The sequence below is a fragment of the Procambarus clarkii genome, chromosome 74 (assembly GCF_040958095.1).
Source record: "Procambarus clarkii isolate CNS0578487 chromosome 74, FALCON_Pclarkii_2.0, whole genome shotgun sequence".
NCBI classification, from domain to species: domain Eukaryota; kingdom Metazoa; phylum Arthropoda; class Malacostraca; order Decapoda; family Cambaridae; genus Procambarus; species Procambarus clarkii.
In genome coordinates this window covers 16,660,724-16,682,132 of record NC_091223.1, presented here as the reverse complement: position 1 = coordinate 16,682,132, position 21,409 = coordinate 16,660,724, and the positions used below count along the sequence as shown (strand labels likewise).

The following is a 21,409-nucleotide window of genomic DNA, read 5'->3' as shown; positions in this document are numbered from 1 at the left end:
AGTGAACTTTCTTCAAGCAGTATTTATTGATACTCTTTCTGCACATTTAAAACCATATAATTTTTATGAAGAGTTAGCTAATGGGAATTTTGCTTGTGGGTGGATTACAATGAGCCATCATCAGAGTTAGACAACCTTGTTCATCAATCCACTATGGTAATGCCATCTGGTGACCAGGTTGTTCTTTTAATTTTATTTTATATTTTGTTCATATAAATATTGAGAGAAAAGAATGACAAGCGTTCAGTTTGCTGAACTTTAGTCATTCAGTTTTCTAAGCCATAAATTTAGATACAAATGTGAATAAAAAGAACAATCTGGCCAGCAGCTGGTGCTGCTAAACTGCTGGGTCAAGATTCATCACACATGAACGTGTCCACTTGTGAAACCTTTATATCTCTCCGTGATCATGACAGCTTAGTCTTTATTTGTTAACTGTTTATGAACTTCAAAAGTTTGCAACTCAAGGGTGTTGTGTTGTTATATAAAACTCTATAGTGCTTCAGCGCTCATAAACTGGTTTAATCAATACAGACTAAGTGGCCATGATTGAGGAAAGATGTACAGGTTTTGAAAGGACATGTAAGTACTGGATGACTCCTAGTTCAGCTGGAGTGTGAATATGGCTGTTTACTTTTTGTTACAGTACATTGTGCTCTGATACTTTCATTAGGGAGAACATAAGTAACAACCGGGTATTTAAAATAATAGGTTGCCACATTAATTTACTGTATATAATTTCTTGAACAGTTCGTGAAGTTTCTAGCAATATGAACAGAAGTGATGTAGAAATGTTGAATGCTGAAAATAAGTGAGAAGATACTCTAATTGTTGGCATTTGTGAAGGATATAAAGGCAATTGGAGAGTTAGAGTATTACAGGCAAAGATAAAGAAGTTCTGGAGTATACGTAAGTACACAAAAATTAATATTGTATATACTATACTTACCTAACTTACGAGGTGCAAGACCTAGCTATTGAGACCAACTTCATAGCTATTAGTACCTGGTGTATTTATATCCCATGATGTTCTAGTATACAAAGTACTCCTGAACCTGAATGCAGAAGGCTTCCACCACCACTGCTGCTCATTCCACTTGCAGCTTACACTGCATATGAGCACTTTCTTACATCTATGTGACTCATTTGTGTTTCCAGTTTCTACATTTCTTCTGTTTTCTCTCATCTCAAAATAATTGACTACTTCATCCATTCCTCTCAATATGTTGTATGTTTTTATCATATCTCCTCTGGTCCTGCTTTCCCCCTAGTGTCATAAGTTTGAGTTCCCCTACCCTGTCTTCAATACTCAGGTATGCAGGTGTACATGATACACATACATATGTTTATGTATATGTGTGTTAAAAGTAATGTGGCTGGAAAAAAATAACTCAACCCACACACATAAAATGAAATAAGTGATCACATTTCAAACCAATCTGGACCCTTATCAAGTCATAATTAAAGCACAAGTGGGAAAGGGAATTAACTGTATGTATATACAGTATATTGGTTAGTCTTGGAGCTTATGATCTAGGCTCCATGATTAACTAATTCCCAGCCACTTTCACGGTGCATTTGGGCACAGTTCTTCGCCAGATCCTATTGCATGCTGAGGACACACTGAACCTACAAATATGAAAGAAACTTTAAATAGACCCCATGCCATGAATCACTGAAAAACCCTCTGACCCAATGCCTCAAGACTGAGACTGAACAAATAACCTGTTGTGTCTGGATTTTTTATTTTTTTTTAATAATACGTTAGGTACATCTGCATTAGTGCAGCTACCCTAGACTATATGAAGTGGAGTACAGTGTGTCAAAAAAGCTAACTAGGTGATGCTAAAAAATCCCCATCACACAGGATGGTTAGTCATACAGAGGCATGTGATAAGCAGTCTGCACTGACAGACTCCGGAAGCATTTTGAGGATATCATCAACACAAAATTGAATTAGGCATCAGTGTTAATAAAAGTCCCCATCTCGCAGGATGGTTAGTCATACAGGGCCATATGTTTAGTAGCCTGCACTGGCAAATTTTGGGTACACTGTGAGGATATCTTCAAGAATACAAGAGTGAATAAAGTAATTGCAAAGATCCAGGTACCTCATGCCAACTGGTCTGAAAGGTCTAATAACTGGGCATTCAGTGATGTAGTGCGGGAGATCGTGCCGTAGTTCCTGCTCACAGAGTTTGCAACTGGAGTGCTCAGGATTGGGAGATCCGTCACCTGCAGCCATCTGCCACAGGTAACGGTAACCCAACCTGATCCTTGCAGCCACTGTGTCGCACAGTCTAGTGGACGTTTTGTGCTGCCCGTAGATATAGGTTTCAGATCTGAACAAATCATAGCTTTTTATACTAGTACTTTCAGGTCGTTGGGAGTCAGTAATTTCTTTCCTATCAGATCTGAGTGTTTGGACCAATACAGTTTTGACAGCAGAGATGGGGATACCTAGATCTAATTCAACTTCATCCTTGTTACACGCTAATTTGGCTGCAATGTCTGTCTCATTATGATGGGTTATATTTATGTGGATATGTGGCTAATCATCCAGAAAATCTAATGGAATAAAATCAACAATTTGATGGGAAAATGCTCCATTATTTTATGTTGTACTAATGAATATAAGAAGTTCTAAATGATAGTGTTAGCATCAGTGTGTGGGTGTTGAAATTTTGTGTGTGGGGGGGGGGGGGGGGAGCAGATGTTGTGTCGCTGTAAGAGTGGACAGGACTGGCTCATGTTAACCCTAGCTGGGGAGGGGTGTAGGGGTGGGGGGGATTGTTTATGGGTCAGAGGTGGTGCAGTAGTTGCCTAATCATTTTTTTATTTTGCCATAGAATGTTAGTTACAAATTTTAAATAACAGAACATAATATTTGTACAGCATTTGGTTGGGTATTTTTTCATAAATACTGTATTCACAAGAAATAAAATGTTTCGACATAATTTAAGGCATATACGATGTTACATCATCCTATGGCTGGTGATTTCCCCTTCCACAACTCACTCATATGGGGTGAGTTGTGGAAGGGAATTGGTGGTGTCAGAGTTCACCCCCCTGTCAGAGTGGGTGGAAGCAACCCCAACCTGTGGTTGGGGTTGCTTCCACCCACGGGTCTTAGCCCCTCAGTTCCTGGCGCCACTGTCTGCCCTGGGGCTCCCCTAGTCGGCCAAGGGCTGGCCTTACACACCCCTAGCAAGTGGGGAGGTTCAAGCCTCCTATAACTCACCTGAACCTGCCTGTCCTGACACTGTGAGGTTCTCTCTCTCTCTTTGATATCTGGTCTGCTCTGAGGTCGCCAGCTGGGTGTTTAGACTCATGTCAAAGCAACACGTCAGTGGTCTTGTTGGTTATCTTAATTAAGGATGCAATGTCACGTGCAGTGCAAGGTGTCATAAAATGATCTCACTCAATATATATATATATATAGCCCTAGAGAATGGAGGCTCACTTAAACTCATCAGTTAGTTTAAAAGTTTACTGAAGAAAAGAAATATTTATATACATATAAATTGCATAAGGAAATGTCTATAAGTGGAATCGTCCACTGATGGCAACACTCCTCTTGACATGTCTCTGGCAACACGGTCAGCTGACTGGGTCCACACCTCGAGCCGCGGGCACACACCTCGCGCCTCTGGCAGCATGATCAGCTGACGGCTCCAATTGTCAGAAACATCGTGACTCTCCCACGCCTCTAGCAATGTGATCAGCTGGGCGTTTCAGAGTTCATTGCTGGCTCCTTGCACACCAGCTACCACCTCCAGGATCACTAACATCACCGCATTAATGCTCACACGCACCAACTCATGCCTAAATGAGCTCTTGGCTCCTAGCCTAACATCCTGTCACTTAGACAATAAAATGATAAGTAGAAATGTTCACAACATATAAAATACCCTAGCTCACCTAGACCAAAGGGGAAAAGGGAAGGACAATTATCTACCTTAATTCATTCCAACCACGAAGCCGACTCGTCCTCTGTTGGGGATGTTGAGGTTCCTGGTCCTGGCTTCTGGTCTGATGAACAGTTCCCACACACAAAGGTTCCTCCGTCGTCCTTGTGGTAACGCGTCCTCGCCGTACTCACTCTCAACAGGTACTGCCTTCCTCCTCCTCTTGTCCGGGGTACTGGAGACAGGTACCTCCGTCGTCGTCCTCCACTCTCACTGGCACTGTCAGCACCTTGCAGTCCAGCACAGCTTCCCCTCGCCTCACTGCCAGTAGATTTGGCCCGGCCCTAGCTTCTCGCTTGATGTGTAATACGTGGTCCTCTGGGCATCCCAGACGTCACCTGCCCAACGTTCCCTCTGCTGCAGACTTTTGATAGAGCTCTTGGCTCTCTAATCCAGCCCGTCCTTGCTACTGGGCACTCCACGGAACTTGGATGGCCTCTCAGACTGTCTGCAGAATTGAAGCGAAGCTTAAATCTACTGGTAAGGGCTCTCTAGGTCCGGAGCTCACTCGAGCACGTCCTCACTCTATGGCGGCTCGTGACATACTCTCCCGCCCAGGCGCCAGCCGCCCCAAGAGCCCTCCTCCTCGTGACGTCACACCGCCTGAGGGCTCTCGTCATTGGTCACTTCCGGCACGTGACCTCACCTGGCCAATCAGGTGCCGGGCGTGTCATGGCGTCTTGGCGGGAAACAGGATGGCTCGGCACCGTCTTGTGCCCCAAAAGGCGTAAGCCCCTTGCATTATCAAACTTAGCTGGCCATTTTACAGCCAGCTTAATCACGCTCCATGCTTTCCCACACATGAAAATGTTCCCTGAACATCAGAGAATACTCAGGCTACGGAGATATGACTCTTCTAAGCTGGGAAGGAAGAAATATAGGGGTGGGACACCGTTACAGTGGGGAGGTTGAACAGGAAGATTTTTTATTTTATTTTTTTATTTACTGTATTTTTTTTTTTTTATTATTATTTTCTACCACAGACGTGGCCACACATTTACGATGCTAACCAGCATATATACATTTTCTTCTGTCCTCCATGGACAGGGTTAGAGAAGTGTTAAACATATAGTTCAGGGGTTTATTGAACAATCAACCACAGAAGGTGAGTCGGTGCTTTTAAAATGCTAAGCTAACCTACAGACGTAAATACATAGATACACAGATTTACGTATGCCCTACATAAAGTGTTCGATGTGTCTTTTACATAGTGTCATTAATGTGCATTTACAAAGGTGAAATGTAATTCTGATCAGCTTCGATATATACTTTATACACATACATATACATACACCCACACACACATACGTACATATACATATATACATACATATATACACACACACATGTATTCACATACATTTGTCTCTTTTACTCTGACAGGGTGAGATAGCTGATAGAAACTTGTGTGCAATTAAGCACTTAATCACTGAAGGTGATTAAGGTGCTTTTACAAGCTCAGGTTATATAGTTACATCACATACATTGTATAATTGATACATTACATGGTTAATCTTGGGTACAAGTCCAATATATCATCAAGTGTTCCAGTACTCATATAGTAATTAGTTCAGCATTCCTTAGCCCAGGAGGGCAAAACAGGAAGATATGTGATAATCTATATGGCTAGTGTTGTCTGGCAGTCGAGGGCATAGCCCCTGTGCAGTTTGTCTACCTTGACAGTCTGTCTAGCCTGACTGCCTGTCTAGCCTGATAATATGTTTAGCCTGATTGCCTGCCTAGACTTTCAGTTTATGTAGCATGACAGCATGTCTAGCCTGATAGTCTCTCTAACCTGATAATCTGTCTAGCCTGATAGCCTGTCTAGCCTGACAATCTGTCTAGCAAGACTACCTGTCTAGACTGACAGGCTGTCATGCCTGACGGCTTATCTAGCCTGGTGATAGGTCAAGCCTGTCTAGCATGATAGTCTATCTAGCCTAATGACAGTCTATCTAGCCTAATGACGTACCTAGACAGAATACTCCGACACTCCACTCTATCAGACATTTTGGTTCAGACCTGTCCCTTCGCCTTGCTAGTTTATCGGACAATTTTATTCTAACACAGCCAAAATGGGAAACAGGCATATCCAGATAAGTGACTCCAGAAAGCATGTGACCCTCTATATATACGGACACACAAACATACAGGGTCTGAACCAAAATGTCTGATAGAGTGGAGTGTCGGAGTATTCTGTCTAGGTACGTCATTAGGCTAGATAGACTGTCATGCTAGACAGGCTTGACCTATCACCAGGCTAGATAGGCTGTCAGGCATGACATGCTGTCAGTCTAGACAGGCAGTCTTGCTAGACAGATTGTCAGGCTAGACAGGCTATCAGGCTAGACAGATTATCAGGTTAGAGAGACTATCAGGCTAGACATGCTGTCATGCTACATAAACTAAAAGTCTAGGCAGGCAATCAGGCTAAACATATTATCAGGCTAGACAGGCAGTCAGGCTAGACAGACTGTCAAGGTAGACAAACTGCACAGGGGCTATGCCCTCGACTGCCAGACAACACCAGCCATATAGATTATCACACATCTTCCTGTTTTGCCCTCCTGGGCTAAGGTATGCTGAACTAATTACTATATGAGTACTGGGACACTTGATGATATATTGGACTTGTACCCAAGATTAACCATGTAATGTATCAATTATACAATGTATGTATGTGATGTAACTATATAACCTGAGCTTGTAAAAGCACCTTAATCACCTTCAGTGATTAAGTGCTTAATTGCACACTAGTTTCTATCAGCTATCTCACCCTGTCAGAGTAAAAGAGAAATGTATGTGAATACATGTGTGTGTGTGTATATATCTATGTATATATGTATATGTACGTATATGTGTGTGGGTGTATGTATATGTATGTGTATAAAGTATATATATGGAAGCTGATCAGAATTACATTTCACCTTTGTAAATACACATTAATGACACTATGTAAAAGACACATCGAACACTTTATGTAGGGCATACGTAAATCTGTGTATCTCTGTATTTACGTATGTAGGTTAGCTTAGCATTTTAAAAGCACCGACTCACCTTCTGTGGTTGATTGTTCAATAAACCCCTGAACTATATGTTTAACACTTCTCTAACCCTGTCCATGGAGGACAGAAGAAAATGTATATATGCTTAATGCTTTGAAACTACTGAAGATTTTGGCCTCCATACCTTCTCACTTAACTTGTTCCAACTGTCTACCACTCTGCAAAAGAAAACTTTCTGATATTTTTTTGGTACCTTCGTTTTGTTAGCTTGAATATGTGACCTGTTAGTCATGAATTTGCAGCCATGTGGCATGTGCTATGGATCTTCTTGAGGTTATCTTGAGATGATTTCGGGGCTTTTTAGTGTCCCCGCGGCCCGGTCCTCGACCAGGCCTCCACCCCCAGGAAGCAGCCCGTGACAGCTGACTAACACCCAGGTACCTATTTTACTGCTAGGTAACAGGGGCATAGGGTGAAAGAAACTCTGCCCATTGTTTCTCGCCGGCGCCTGGGATCGAACCCAGGACCACAGGATCACAAGTCCAGCGTGCTGTCCGCTCGGCCGACCGGCTCCCCCTGGATAGCTTGGCTCTGTCTAGGCTTCGTAGTTTGGCTTCATTCACATTGTCTCCCCGTAGTTCATTGTCTCAACTGACAGAGGGTTCTCTTCTGTCCCTGTCTCTTTGTAGCTGAAATCTACTTGAAGTTCATCTTCTGGCTTTTTGTCGTTTGGCTCTTTGTGCCATTCATGTCTAGGGTGTGTGTAATGTCCTTGCCGACTGTTTTTCTTATTCTGTTCCTTCTCTGTGGTGTGGTCCGTCGACGCTGAATCCTGGACTTTACTGGATATTCGGGTGCCCAGACGTGGACCTCTTCACATTGGCTTGGTCGCAGCACTTTCCTCTCTATGCAATGTCCTTCCCCGACTGCAAGCCTCTCATGGTAGACGCCTTTCAACTGCACTGGTTAGAATGAGGGTTTCTGTTCATACTCTCGGTTCAGCTCTTGCTCCGGGTCCTTGTGAAATTAGAGTCCTACAGGGAAAGGGGTAACTTTCTGGCTCCCATCCCAGCCTTGGTTTCAGGTGTTTCTTGTACAGTGTCCGAACCTGGTCATTTTCCCACGACTCTGCTTCTTTCGGAAAATCAGTCCTGTGACATACCTTGATAACCAGCATTGAATGTAATAAATTGCCAATTTCTGAGTGAGCTCCAGTGGTTCCCTAGTACCCTCCCTTCCCTAGAAAGTCAGGAGTGGTTTTTCATCATAGAATTGAGGGTTGAGCAGCCAACTGATTCAGTCTGCCCCCCTCCCCCCCAAAAGTGTGGGAGGTGGGGCAAATGATCTTGCACTAGTTTCATGAATAATTGATCATTTGTTTACATTGTTGGGGGAGTTCTTTTGGCAATTTTTAGGTGTTAATCTTTCCTTATAATCAACAGTTTTTTTTTTTTTTTTACTTTGTGTGTGCTTTCCTGGTGTTGGCAGAAATTATTAAAATTCACTGACAATTTTATCACAGTACCACTGCTCTCTGTGGCTCTTTAGAGGGGGTCAGGTTCTGGCTTGTGGTCCCCAGTAAGCTGAAATGAACTCCACAATTAATGACACCTAGTACTTTGGCACTGTATCAGCATTGTAGCTTCAGGGAGCCACCTTCAGAAATTGGCATTTCATTACATTCAATTCTGTTTTTTTCTGTGGCTTTTTCTCCACCCATGTTGAATACCCCCTTTTGTTTTGTTTTTTAATGGTGCCATAGCACTAAGATGCCACCAGAGGAGACTTCCAAGGAAACTAGTGGTAAAGGTTGTGAAATGCCTCTTTCTGGTAGTTCCTTGGTGGCTCCGTAGAACCTTTTCTTCCCCAGGTCAGGGGGATTTGGTTTTTTCATCTTCCTGGCTATATGACCAACCTGTCTTCTCAATACATCACATATTGATGTCAAAATCCCCAAATGGACAAATAATCATTATTTGTCCACAGTGTCTCAAGAACAATTACGTTTCCTGTGCATGGGTCGGTAGGTTAGAGTCAGTTACGTTAGGGTAACAGTACATTGTTTAAAGCCTGTTGTGGCAATGCTAGAAAACGGACTGATATGACTGAAGCGGTAAGGTTGGGGAAACAAGTAGGAAAGTGCGCAGTAGCTTCGTTGTGTGCAGGTGCATACCTATTGGTGAATACAGGGAGAGAGATCTAGCTCTTTTGGCCCCCCCCCCCTTTTCCACCCACCTAGCTGTTTATACCTGACTTGCTCTCGTACCTGACGTACCTCTCTCAGCATCAATGTTTTCATCATATTTTTTCTTAGTTGTTGATAGAATTAGCTTCAACAACCTCTTCCTTCAATGCATTCCACCTGCTGACCAAAGTGTACTCGTCTATTTACTCACCTATTTGTGCTTGTGGGGGTTGAGCTTTGGCTCTTTGGTCCCGCCTCTCAACTGTCAATCAACTGGTGTACAGATTCCTGAGCCTACTGGGCTCCATCATATCTACATTTAAAACTGTGTATGGAGTCAGCCTCCACCACATCACTGTCTAATGCATTCCATCCGTTAACTACTCTGACACTGAAAAAGTTCCTTCTAATGTCCCTGTGGCTCATGTGGGTACTCAGTTTCCACCTGTGTCCCCTTGTTCGCATCCCACCCGTGTTGAATAGTTTATCCTTGTTTACCCGGTCGATTCCCCTGAGGATTTTGTAGGTTGTGATCATGTCTCCCCTTACTCTTCTGTCTTCCAGTGTCGTAAGGTGCATTTCCCGCAGCCTTTCCTCATAACTCATGCCTCTTATTTCTGGGACTAGTCTAGTGGCATACCTTTGGACTTTTTCCAGCTTCGTCTTGTGCTTGACAAGGTATGGGCTCCATGCTGGGGCTGCATACTCCAGGATTGGTCTTACATATGTGGTGTACAAGATTCTGGAAAATGTGTTCTTGTTCTTGTACAGGGAACAAGAACTTCCTTACACAAGAACTCTCTTCAACTCAATTGTGTGACTAACTTCCACTGATGTCCTACCCTTTTTAATTTAAATAGATTCTTTTGTCCACTTTTATTCCCCCTTAGAATGTTGTATGTAGTGGTCATATTCCCCTCTGTTTCCTCTCTCCTCTAAGGTTGTGACGATGAGTTCCTTAACCTGCCCTCAAAGCTGAGGTCTCTCAATTCTGGTACTAATCTAGTTGCAAACCTCTGAAATTCTCAAAACCTGCATATGATTCATAAGGTGTGGATTCCATGCTAGTACTGCATACTCAAGTAATGGTCTCACATAGGCAATGTGTATAGACTTTAAGGCCTCCTTGTTCAGATTCTCAAGTGATGTTCTTGTGTTTACTAACTTTCCATACGGTGCTGATGTTATCCTGCTCACATAAGCTCCTTGTGTTAGTGTTAGGATTATGCCTACTCCAAGGTCTTTTCTCTTACAGTTTCTTGTAATTGCCTTTCCCCTGATGTGAGAATTACTTCACTACTAAGTCCCTCATGAATCTCAGGGCTTCATTGTCCCATTTTTTATGGTTTGTTTACCTTGCTGTTATCTGTTTCAATTTGTCCACTTTCTGGTGGACTTTTCTTGGTTAGTGATTTACAGTTCCCTGCGCCTTGCACTTCTCTTGAGGGGCCAGGTTTTGGCCTCAGGTCCCCATAGGCTTTTATATGTCTTACAAGAACCTGGCTTGGATTGAATTGGGTGGAGCTTGCTATGTAGTAAGCATCAAGGAGCCATCAAAGACCCGTCAGAAAGAGACGTTTCACTACATTCAATGCTGACTTTTTTCACTCGGTTGGGATGGAGCTCAATAAATAGTGTCACAGAAAAGGGTTAAAAGATACAGAGGTAGATGCTAAAATTATTGAAAGCTTCAAAATGTCATATGACTGATTATAAGAAAAACATGACATAATGAACATAACTCTACAGTAATACTGAAACTACACTTAAGTAATTACACAGACTTATACTATGCTTTTCACACACACTCACATTTGCTATATACTTTCATTCATTTTTACTCAAGCATGGTTACTCACACAAATTCCACTGAACATACTTTTACATAATTATCTATTAAAAAACTGTTAGTTCCTGTGTTAGTGATCATTTGCATCTGCTCTCAGCTAGGCCAGTTGGTCATTGGCTATACAGTACAATAGTAAGAATGCATTTCTTGGAAAGCATTTACGAACAAACCTGTAGTTTCTGGAGGCTTTAGATAATACACTACACATCTAAGATGAGTATGAAGGATGCATTTATTTCTGAAACTTTACTCTACACATTATAACATTACTGTATGAATTATATGATCTTGGTTATGTATGTTTGCTTATAACCATACTAATAATACTGTATATACGGTACTTGATTGCTTGTTCTGTAGATCAATTATTTTTTCATCCTGTAATGTGAAACCATTTATGGTGGAATAAATTTATTTTAATTATTATGTTTTTTTGTTTCCATTTATTTATATAGGATAGTACAGTATATGTGTATACTGTTAATGTGAGAAATCATATTAATGTGATTTCTTGTGTGACTGATTAACCTAGTCTTGTGGGTGCAGTAGTACACCAGGTGTCAATTCTTTTCCATGTCATGGTGCAGTCGACTAGAGTGTGCCTGGGAACACCCAGCACATAGGTTAGAACCCTCATCAAGGCTCCTGTTGGATTTGTTCATTGATATATCAACCCGTCCTCTTAAAAATAACGTCACTTTTGGCTCGTATGCGCGATATGGCTAAATTTGGACGTAATTTGAAATGAAATCGACTCACAAAAGTGACGTTCTGTTCCGTTTTCTATTTGAGTCGGCCGGTGTACGCGTAGAGGTTATAAGAGGACACTTTAAATTAACGTTTTTCATAACGTTTTGAAACTTTATGAGAATTTCCTGCCCACCTAACCTATCAGAGGACCCTTAACTTACTGTTGTTGAAAAAAAAAATCCCAAATTTATTTTCATATTTTTTTCATTTTCAAATTGCGTCCAAATTCGGCCATACGGGCAAATGGCCAAAAGCGACGTTCTTTTTAAGAGGACAGGTTGGATATATCACGTTAATGTGATTTCTCTGCGTATTGAAGGAGGGGCGTCAAATATTTGACGCCCAACTCATAAATGATTTATTTATGTCAGAGGTAGAATTACTGGTTGACAGAGCCCGAGGGCATGGGGGAATTGTGTGAAACCTCGATTAGGCTTCAGTGGAAGCCTCGGGATCCTCATGGGGACAGTAGCACTCCAGATTGCAATTCTTATCCGTGTTGGTGTACAGTTGACTAGAGCGCACCTGGGATCACCCAGTGTATAGGTTAGAACCCTCATGAAGGCTCCTGTTGGATTTGTTAAATAATAATAATAATATATTATTCATACAGAAGACAATATAATGGACAAGTTACAATGGTTATATATATTGGTTAAAGTAATTGTTTATTATATAAAGTCACTAGTTATACACATTATGCTCTAATCTCTCCTACCATCTCCTCTTTGGAGAAGAAATGTATGCAGCGTTCTTAATGGAAGCACCAATATAATTATAGGTCTGGCTTTTGTTAAATGCGGGGCCCATCTGTGTAATAAGTGGGTTGCAGCATAGCACGAGGAATGAAAGCAAAAGTTTTCCCTGACCAGGGATAATAAGTCCTTATTCTTCAGCTCTAGTAGCAAAGGCATTAAGCAAAACTTGCAGTCTAGGTTCAATGGCAGCCTGTAAGTAAATATCTTGAACTTAACAAATGACCATGTCCTCATCAGGATGTTGAATAGCAAAGGGCTGAGGATGTCTCCTTATAGAGTTCCCAGTTCAAAGTTTTTATTCTCTGTGCTTTTAGCATCATAAAAAGTGCGTATGCTGTTTGATTAGACATAAAAATCTTTATCTATTTCACTAGTTTTCCTTGTATACTGAGGTCAGTGAGCTATTCTAGTATGGTTTTCATGTTTGTAGTATCAGAGGCTGCTGCTTTTATCAATGAAGACTGCTTAAGTGAAAGATTGAATATAAACAAAATATTCAGTAAGACTGTTGTGTACCAAGTCCAGGCATAAATTAATATAGTTGGGGTGACAGTTATCCTTGCATACAAAACATTAGACTGTTAAGGACAATGCATTCAACAACTTTACAAAGACAAGACATTAAAGATATGGATCTATAGTTGTCTGAATGTGGTTTGGAAATGGGAACAATGACACTTTGTCCAAACATTAGATAGTAGCCCTTCAGTTAGAATTTATTCTTTATAATGCTATAGTGGCTTAAGAAATACCATCCATAGCCAGGAGCAGTTGCTCTGCTTTTCTTTAGGCCATGATTGAATTCCCTTTCAGTTACTGTATATCATTACTATCTAATATGTCAATAGCTGCTAGTTGGAATGCATATAATTAAGTTTGTTATGTATGTTGTTTGGGGGTGATGGAAAGCTTGCTGTTAATGCACTTTGATCCAGTAGATTCTTTACTTGTTCTAGAGAACTGTGGTATAATAATTTGCTTTGGCTGTTTATAAGACTGTTCGTAACTTTTCTCAGACATAAACAAGTGATCGATGTTCATTTATACCTTGTAGGAATTCATCATAATTGCTCATATTTATATAGCCCTGAGCTTATATTTAGATTACTGTACATTGTTCACTACATTGAATACAAAAAGATTCAAATTTATTTCAATAATAGATTTTGTATAGTAATTTTCTAATAATTAATCTAGTCATTTGGATAGTTTGAATCTCTCAAATATATAAACAATGTACAGAGAAACCTCGGGTAATGAGCATCCCCATCTACGAGCATTTCAGGTAACGAGAGAGCCACTCGAGGAAAATTTGTCTCGATTGACGAGCTTCCGCTCGGTGAACGAGATAACCACGTGGTGTGGTTCTCGCAAATTCTCGAACAAATTCAATTGAAAACAGTAAAACAAAAAATTTATAATAATTACATGTATTATAATTACATTATAAAATGTCATATTGATGTTTTTCGGGGATGGAACGGATTAATTTTATTTCCATTATTTTAAATTGGGAAATTCGTTTCACAAGATGAGCGTTTCACATAATGAGCTCGGTGCCAGAACAGATTTAAATTCATTAACTGAGGCTCCTCTGTATTTGAATCCTGTCCTGTCCTAATGCTATAGTTACATTTCTTTATTCTTTAATCAGGGTGTTTACCAATTGTCCAACATATAATTTATTACAAGCGTTACAGGGGATTCAGTACACACACACATCCATTACAGTTATCAAGTGAATTTTCAGTAAAATATTCTTTCTTAATTATGATTACTAAATGCCACATTGATAATATAAACATTTAGTTTATGAATGCCATTAACATTTTCAGAGAGGGTTTCATATCATCATTATCACTCAGCATTGAACAACTTCATTTCTTTGTCAATATTCTTTCTCGAACAAATTGACCATAACTGCATAAATACTGTATAGAGACTTGCATTTGCATAGACTGAGGATGAATTTCTTAGCTCAAAACTTAAAATATCTCCCAGCAAAGCTTAATATTCCATTATTTCATTTTACAGCTTAAATACTGTATACCGCTTACTTGGCTTAAGATCATTAGCTACTATTCCTCCCAGGTCCCTTTAAGTATTTACTTTGATGAACTCTATGGTGTTCCTCGTGTAACAGCCTTTTAATTTTTGTTTCTAATATGTACAGTACAGTATATCTTTATATTTCTCAGCATAAAAACTCATCTGCAACTTATCATTTTGGTTAACTTAGGTGTTTAAGTCAACTTGACACCTGTCACTCTAGCAGTGTTGTAATTTTGCTCCCTAGTTTAGTGACATCAGCAAAATTTATGTAAATAAAAAAAAATTGTCCTATGAATGACTCCTGTGGCCCTCCTTGTTATGTCAAATCATATACACTCATTTCCTTTTAAGACTACACATTGTTCACATTCAGATAACCTATTTTCTCACCATCTTAGTATGAAGCCTTAGTACACATTGCACTTTTACCTTTGAAAGAGTTCTATGATAAGGAATTTTATCAAATATTTTTGGAAAATGTGAATGCCAATATATATTACCTCTACCAGCTTGTTTTATCGAACATATCAAAATTATCATAATAATACCGTATTTACCTTTTCCACAGTAAATATAGGAGCAATTATCAGGTATGAGATTCTTTCATTGTTTCATCAAGAGTCTTGTAGCACAGTGGTAAAAGCAGTTAGGACATAGTTGACCTGTCCTGTGATAAGACAGTAGCATTTGGGCAATATTTCCTTTTACTGATACATCTGCTCATCTAGCGGTGAATAAATACCTGACAGTTAGGTAACTGTTGTGGCTTGCATCTTGAGGAAGGTCAGTAGATGGTAAAGGGGCTTTTAATAAATTTAACAGGCTTTCTGTCCCCAACTATGAGAAACCATAAGGTCAACTGCATGTAACTGTAAAGTTTCTTTGAGTTTGCTTTGTAATTTTCAGTGATATATGATTCAGAAATATGTTTACAAAGTCAAGCGAGTTTCTAAATTGTTGGCATAAAAGAACATATTCTACTGTTTTGTTGTAGTATCTGATAATTATATTTATGTTATATTGGGAATATTTTGTTAGATAAGTCCACCATGTTGGTTTGATAGATCTGCATGACTGTTTCAAAATGGTAAGGAACAGATGGTGTAGTTCACATAGCTTAAATTAGATGATGCAGAAACCATCAGTAATTTCAAAGCATCATATGACAAAGATTATAAGGAAGATGAGACACCACAGGAGTAGCTCTCATCCTGTAATTACACTTAAGTAATTACCTACTGTTACATTGACTCATGGGTAACTCAGAGATCACATATGATGAAACAAGTGCCAACCTGCACAACTGATGGAAAGGACCAACTTTGTAATGAAAGAGAAGCATGGTTTTAGATAGGAAAAGTCATGCTTGACACACATGATTGAGTTCTATGACAGAGTTACTAAAATAAGACAGGAAAAAAGGCTAGATGGTCTTTCTTTCCTTAAATTGTCAAAAAGCATTGAACACTCTTCTCATGAAAGACTGGTATACAAGATGGGGAAGCAGGTTGGGATAACTGGGAAAACATGGAGTTGGGTAAAAGAGTATCTGAAGAACAGAAAGCAAAGAGTCGCATTCAGAGAGGTGGTTTTGATCTGGAAAAATGTAACAAGTGGGGTCCCACAAGCTTGGTCCTGGGACCACTAATGTTTCTGATTTATGTGAATGACCTACTCGAAGGAGTGAGCTTGTAACATAACAGTATATGCAGATGCAAAGCTGATGCAGAATGTAAAAACAGATGAGAACTGCAAAGAGTTGCAGGAGGACCTGGACAAACTTCAGGAATGGGCAAGGAGTGCAGGAATTCAATCCAAACAAGGGTAAGGTAATGAAGATGGGTAAGGAGAAAATACCAGAAGGTATCTACACCAAAGAGAAGGCAACTACTGTGCAGGAATCAAAATGAGAGAGAGAATTGAGTGAATGTAATTCCAACACTTAACACCGGAGGCACACACAAATAGGATAACATCTGCATCATATGAGATTCTAGCAAACATTACAACATAATTTAAAAACCTAAATCAGAACTATTTTCAAGACAATTTACATAGTTTTTGTTAGACCAATGCTAGAATATGCAGCATGGACCTGGAATCCATACCTAGTGAAATTTTGAACCAAATATTTGAAATGAAAATACCAAATGAAAAACCCAAATAGAAAAAAATAGAGATTGGAAGCAAGATTTATGCCAGAGCTACTAGCGTTCAGCCATGAAGATAGGTTAATGGAACTATATATCACAGTCCTAGAAAACAGAAGAAATAGTGGAGATATGATCACAACATACAAGATACTGAGTGGGAATAGACAAAATGGATTAGAACAGCCTCTGTAAATTGAGAAGTTGGAAATGCAAATCAGTCGAGCAAATGTAAAGATATACTCATACCTTGAACTGGCAATTAACAAGTGGAATGCACTGAAAGAAGAAGTGGAAACCAACATTATCCACAACTTTGAGGCCAAAGTTAACAAAGAATTGAATGTCAATAACAGTTAAACTATAATGCAATAGTTACAACAAGATTAGTAGGCAGGGCATAAAGCTCTAGACCTTACTCCCTCATAAACATTAATAGGTAAGTACGGTACTTGATATCACCCAGGCACCCAGCAGTCAATCCTACCCCCATACTCGCCCCCTCATCCATCACTCACTCCCACCCACATACCCAGCACTACTCACTCCCACACACCCCAACCTGTCCTCTTACAAATTACAGTACGTCTGAATTTAGCCTTTTGCACGTATGGCCGAAAACTGACGTACTGTAATTTGAAAATGAAAAAAATTGAAAATAAATTTCGGATTTTTTTTTTTTCCAAAACAGTAAGTTAAGGGTCCTCTAGTAGGTTAGGAGGGCAGGAAATTCTCCTAAAGTTTCAAAACGTCATGAAAAACGCTAATTGACAGTGTCCTCTCCTAACCTAACAGACTAAGCTGGAGGACCCAAACAGAAAACGGGACAGTACATCACTTTCGTGAGCCGATTTCATTTCAAATTACGTCAGTTTTTGGCCATAGCGAGCATACGAGTGAAAAACGACATTATTTTGAGAGGACGGGATGCACACCCAACACTCATTCCAAACACCCAGCACTCACTCCCACCCAGCACTCACTCCCACCCACACACCCAGCACACACTCCCATCCACACACCCAGCACACACTCCCATCCACACACCCAGCACACACTCCCATCCACACACCCAGCACACACTCCCACCCCTACTCCCAGCATTTGCTCCCACCCAAATATCCAGCACACACTCACACCTAGCACTCACTCCCACCCATACACCCAGCATTTGCTCCCACCCAAATATCCAGCATGCACTTCCACCCACACACCCAGAACTCCCACCCAAATATCCAGCATGCACTCCCACCCACACACCCAGCACACACTCCCACCCCTACTCCCAGCATTTGCTCCCACCCAAATATCCAGCACTCACTCCCACCCATACACCCAGCATTTGCTCCCACCCATACACCCAGCATTTGCTCCCACCCAAATATCCAGCACACACTCCCACCCACACACCCAGCACTCACTCCCACCCATACACCCAGCATTTGCTCCCACCCAAATATCCAACATGCACTCGCACCCAAATTCCCAGCACTTGCTCCCATTTAAACACCCGGCATACATTCCCACATCAGCATAGCAATGGATTTTCATTCATTTATTTAATAAAATTATTCTGAGAACAATGAACACTTAACAAATCTGCACTGAACAGGGTAGTGCTAAACTAAATATGCCCATATATGCTGCTGCTGCTGTTTTAGATTCAGCTACTCGGAACAAAAAGTTCCAAGTAGCAGGGGCTATGGTGAGTTCGTAGAGGACTTGAATATATATGAGCCCATGTATGCTTTATGCTCTGTTTAAATATCGTGACTCCATCACCACCTTATTTGATCAAGAATACACTTGCACTGTATGCAAGTGTGTTCTTGATAAAATACACTGCTTGATAGTCTTAAGGTTTTTGTTTTATGATTTTTTTGTACCTTTATCATAACTTCCTCAAGAATAAGGTCCTAGAGAGTTGAGACCTTTTTCGTAAACTGTATATTTCATGCATTTACGTAAAACTTTTAATACACAAGCCTTTTAATTCCTTTGTGGTTTTATGTACTTTCATTGATAATTACATCTTGCTAATTTTTTCAATGGACAGCAAAGTTTACAAAGGTTGTATAGGCTTTTTTTTTTTTTTTTTTTTTTTTTTTTTTTTTTTTTTTTTTTTTTTTTTTTTTTTTTTTGCAAAAATATCTTCACAGACTCATTTGTAGACCTGCATGCACAGAATTATCATTAAAATACAGTACCAGTAATTATTATTAGTATTCTTAAAGCAAACATAAATATATATATATATATATATATATATATATATATATATATATATATATATATATATATATATATATATATATATCCTTAAAAAAGTTGTATATATATATATATATATATATATATATATATATATATTATATATAATTTTATGATGTTACAGTACTTGTAATTGTGTAGAATAAAGATTTGGAAATATATGCATATTCCATACTCATCACAGATTTGTAATTTATTATTAAATGCCTCTAGGAACTACAGATTAGTTTGGAAACACTTCCCAGCAAACACCTTATTAAACAGAAAATTACACTTAGGTAATTACCTTTCTGACTACTATTTAGCCCAGCAAACAATTGGCCTGCGAGCAGTTAGAAATGCGCATGAACTCTTTAACATAGAGCCGAAGAGTCTTTGAATAATTATAGAGAATGCAGTGTTTATATATTGTTACATTGTCCTTAATTTTGTTGTATACAGTACTTAGCAAACAGGAAACTTCAATATTTCTCATATAAGTTAATGACAGTGACTGTCAGCCTTAGATGGTGATTTATTGTCTCTCATTTCTTCCATAAATGTATGCATTCAATATTCCTAATTTTAATTTCATACAAGGATATACAGTACATGTTGGGTTACAGAACAAAGGAGCATTGGTGAAAGTTAGAAACAAGAATACACTATACAATTTACAAGAATACATTATTAGTCATAATGATGTAATATAATACTTGCATGTAATGAGAGTGTGGCAAACAAGTGGAATGAAACTAATGCAGAAGTGGTGAACGCAACCCCTATTCATACGCAGCATCAAGAGTAAGTATAACAGAGTACTGGAACATCAGGAGGTATAAATGTACCAGGTACAATATCTATGAGGCAGGGCTTAAAAACTAGAACTCACTGTACATAGGTAAGTTTATACAAGTGCACGCACAAGGTTAGCTCAATACAATACGGTACTGTGTGTGTATGAGTCAGAATCCTGTTAAGTAATCTATGATCCTTGATACAACCTCTTCACTGACCTACATAATACATGTACTGTATGTACATTCTTAAAACATATATGTGCATGTATGTACACATACACTGTAGGTCATTGTAGGTCTTCAGAAGCTGCTCCAGCAGGACCTCCAAGATATAACTTGTTGCCTAATTATCGTAGAACAGTTTGATGACTTTGTGAGTGGTGTCCCAGGAAACATGAATCTAAAGAGAATTTTAATTATAACTTAGATGAAACAAATATTTAAAATGGAGTAAAATATTTGGATAAATGAAATTGTTGGTTACCAACTGTCAAAACCTTGTTTCAAGTCCGAGAGAAAAATCATTCTGAGAATAGTGTTGACCAACTGGCCAAAGTATAAGGGCCATATAAGGTATAAGGGTCAAGTCCTTGAAAATTTTTGAAAATATGAAAAGATTGGAAGAAAATATGAAAAGATTGGAAGAAAATAAAGAAAAGAAAGAGTCTTTACAGGCAGGGTGTATATAAAGTTGCTATTCAAAACAATAACAGACATATGACAACAAACATGGGCACTGTCATGGGCAAAGAAAATATTAGAAGAGAGAGATGGATGTTGTGGACTTAGGATGAAGAAAATATTAACCCAGTGGCCACCGTTGGTTGAAAGCAACTGATGTTACATACTGTTTTCTATGTAACTTTGGGCGCTTTCAATCAGTGGTGCCCACTGGTAAGTGCTTTTCATAACAGGTTTGTAAAAATAGAGAATATTGTACAATTTTATTAAGAAATTATTATAAATCCTCATTAAGGAGGATTAATACAAATTTGGTAAGTAAGCTCTAGACGGGGACAGTCAAGCTTGGAGTGAGAATTCAGCTAGTCTGAACAGCCAATTGGCTAAACTGGAAAGCCAGATAAACAAATTAATGAAGGAACAGAAGCTCTGAAGCTCTAATAATAGAGGAAAGATCCTGGAGGAGGAAAACAAAAAAATTATATAAAGCTCTGAAGTCAAGTCAAATTTAGATGCTAGTGCTTATGGTAAATTAGGAAAGAATATTCAACAGGATTTTTTTTTGTTATAATTTGCCTCCCTCCATCACTCCATTCTAGAGCTGCCAATGCAGAACACACCATCCTATGGAAGAAAGGGACAGGGTAGGACAGGGAGCTAGCTACTGGTGACCCACCTGAAAAAGGTGTTTCATTACATTCAGTACTCGATTTTGGGGAGGGACCTCATGGTAGGGCTTACCTAAGCTTACAACAAAGCCTCCATAGAGAAGGCTGGCTTTTGTAAAAACCAAAAAAGGTTGACTAGATTTATTCAGGCAAAAAAATGGGAGAAGAGGAGGGCCCAAGCAAACCAGCAGCAGCCAAATGCTTCAACCACAGGGAAGCTGAAGAATGTCCAACAAAGAATGATAAGCCAACATCAGAAAGACTGCCAGCAGCTCTGACCTCCAATATAAACA

General features: G+C 39.5%; 1 protein-coding gene across 9 annotated transcripts in view; it reads left to right on the top strand.

Annotated features, from left to right (window-relative positions):
* Positions 1-21,409, top strand: part of LOC123767396 (uncharacterized) — a 168,412-nt gene that overhangs the window by 114,909 nt on the left and 32,094 nt on the right. For 2 of the 9 annotated variants that reach the window (XR_006773968.2, XR_006773967.2), the window contains exon 8: positions 751-909. The exons of the other annotated variants lie outside the window; for them this stretch is intronic. The gene's annotated coding sequence lies outside the window, so the exon portion shown is untranslated. The remainder of the gene's footprint in view (positions 1-750; positions 910-21,409) is intronic. 9 annotated transcript variants of the gene reach the window in all.